A 3,075-nucleotide genomic window follows, 5' to 3' on the forward strand; every position below is an offset into this window, starting at 1 on the left:
ATAAAAAATTAGTATATAAATATTAAAAACAATATGTCTGTACAAAAAAAAAGTTATTGGACTTTAGAATTAAAATAAATAATACATAAAAAATAAGTTAAAAATTCATATACTAAATCCAAAAAAAAGATATATTAGAATCTTAAAAAAATAATATTAAATATATATTATGTATATAATATTAAAATTGAAATAAATTTTGTTTTGTGTGAAATAAAATATAATATTAAATATAAACACAATGATAAAAAAAATTGTGTTATATATATATATAATATTAAAATTTAAATAAATTTTGTTTTGTGTGAAATAAAATTATAATATTGAATATAAACAAAATGATAAAAAATTGTGTTATATATATATTTTATGTATACTAGCGGCTCAACAGGCACTAACGTGCCTGTTCAGCCGCTTTTTTATCGTTTTTAAGAAATTTGACAACAAAATTTTTTGTGTAATTGCTTCTACTCAATAAATATTATATTCATTTATTTTTATATTGTATGTAAAATAAATAATTAATGTTTAAAAAAGTTAATAAAGGAAAGAAGTATTTTTTTACCAATTCTCAGGTGAATATAAAGAGATTATGTCATTTGAACTATAATTTGTTGGCAAAGAAAGAAATACTCTTAATTATATATTAAATAGAATAATTATTTATTAGGCTCATTTTTATACAAATAAAAATTTTTCTTAGTTCTATATCTGTAATATTTTATACTAATTAGCTTTAGAATTTAATTATTTTTTGAATAAATTAATAAAAAAATAATACAAATAATTGTTTAACTATAATTGTATTTTAATTTTTTATTCTATTACGTACACGTTGAGGTTAATTTGAAATAAAAGATAATGGATTTGTTGTAACTGCCATGCATATTGTGCTTTGACTGCGTCGTCATCTGAGAATCATGCGCCTTCATGGCTAACCAGCAGTGACGACAGACATGCGTCTTCCTTTTCTATGGCAGCAATTTTTTCGGACTTTGATGGTCATTTATGGTAGAAGTGGGATAGGGTGGGTTCAAGAGCGTCAAAATCTATAGCTAGCTAAAATGATAGTGGAAGCACCTGCCATCAAACAAAACAGTGAAAATATTTGAAGACATCACATCGACAATAACAGAATAACAGAGGAATTAGTCTTTTTGTTAGTGCTGGTTTGTTTGTTCAGCCCATGACAAAAAAAAATAATAACAATAATAAATAAATTAAATTTACCTGATAACTTTTGATAGTAGGTTAACTTTTAAGGAGTGCTGCACTCCCTATTTTATCTGGAGTGCACTAGCTTTCGCCGTCAATAACACATATAATATTAAAAATTATGTAAAAAAATTATATAATATAAGATGTATTACAAAAATATATTGACAGAGAATATATTTTAAAGTAAAAAGAAATATGTGTATACTTTTTACTAACGAAATGGTCGATTCTTCATATCATAAAATTCACCGATAATGGAATTTGTCTAAAATTTTTCAATAATTTTCTTTTCAATATAATTAAAAGAAAATTATCAAGAAATTCATCTTTTATTTTATTTCTAAGTTATTTTTCACAATATTTATAGTTGAAAAAAATCTCTTAATTGTAGCAGTTGAAACAGAGAGAATTAATACCAAATAAATAAAAGAAGACTACTACAAGAAGAAAAAGAATCCACTTTATGATATTTGAAATTTTTTATTTAATTAAAAAATATTAGTGAATATAATATGAACAACAATAATTAAAAATATTAGTAATAATATCTTTTTCAGATTTCTTTAATATTGTTACTTACTTTTTAGATATTAAAAATTATTAATATTAAAATTAGACTGAATTTTTATTTATACTAGACTAAATACTAAATATTTTTTAAAAAAAAAATTAAATTATACATAATAACTTATTACTCTTAAAAAAAGTTGGGGGGACGAGTGGCCCTGGTTGACACAAATGAAGTTATGAAGATAATGACATATAAATAACTCTATAGTATCTACGCCGCCAACAGGTAATTAAAAAAAATTGAAAATATCGTAATTATATAGTTTCTTATTCTGTTAAGCAAGATCCAGGAAAGTTTAGAGTATACATATGAAACTTGAATAACAAAAATGATCATGCCAATGATTAATGAATCTAGCATTTAGAAATTGAAAATTTTGAAAATTAAAGAAGTTTTCAGAATATTTTACAATAGTTATTATCAATGAGAAATATTAAAAGGCTAATAAAATTTATTATTTTTTATTAATAATTAATTAATAATATTTAAAAGTATAAATTAAAAATATGTTATTAATTAATTAAATTAAAAGAATTAAATTAATATTTAAAAATATAATAAAAAAATAAATTCTGTTCGTCTTAAATTTTTTTCGTTATTAATTTTGTCTTTCAATCACAAATATCATAAGAATTTTTTTCATGAAAAAAATATAAAAATAAAAATATCTATAAAATTTTATTTTACTAATAAGACTTAGATACATGACATATAAAATAAGTCTTGTACTGAATTATTAAAAATAAACAACTAAAAATAAATATAAACTTAAAGTGAAAGTTTAACTACTTGAAAAATTTATATTATTTTATTTAATTTTTAATTATATTTACAAAATTTAAATGGATATAAATATTTAAATTAATCCATCCAAGGCTATTGTTTATAAGAAAGTTTACAAACATGCCCAAAAAATGAGGGCAAGAGCACATTCTTTGAATTTTACCGCCTTTGTTTCAGAAGGGCAAAGATGGAATTTGAAGAAAAGACAGAAAGATAACAGTACACAAAATATTATTGTATCATCATTATTTATATTGGAAATTGGATTATTATTATAAAAAAGAATGGAAAAGATGAACGCAACAAGTTAACAACACAAAGTCACAAACATATGAAGAAGGAGAAGCAGCATCAGCATCATTATCAATCCTTCCATCAAATCAAACAAAAGATTATTATCAGAAAATCATAATAAGGTTCCAACACAACTCAGCTTCCCTCCTGTCTTGTCTCTGTTCCTGTTTCATCACTCTCCGCCACTCTTTCATGTTTCACCCCCTCAC

The sequence above is a fragment of the Arachis duranensis genome, chromosome 8 (assembly GCF_000817695.3).
Source record: "Arachis duranensis cultivar V14167 chromosome 8, aradu.V14167.gnm2.J7QH, whole genome shotgun sequence".
Lineage (NCBI taxonomy): Eukaryota > Viridiplantae > Streptophyta > Magnoliopsida > Fabales > Fabaceae > Arachis > Arachis duranensis.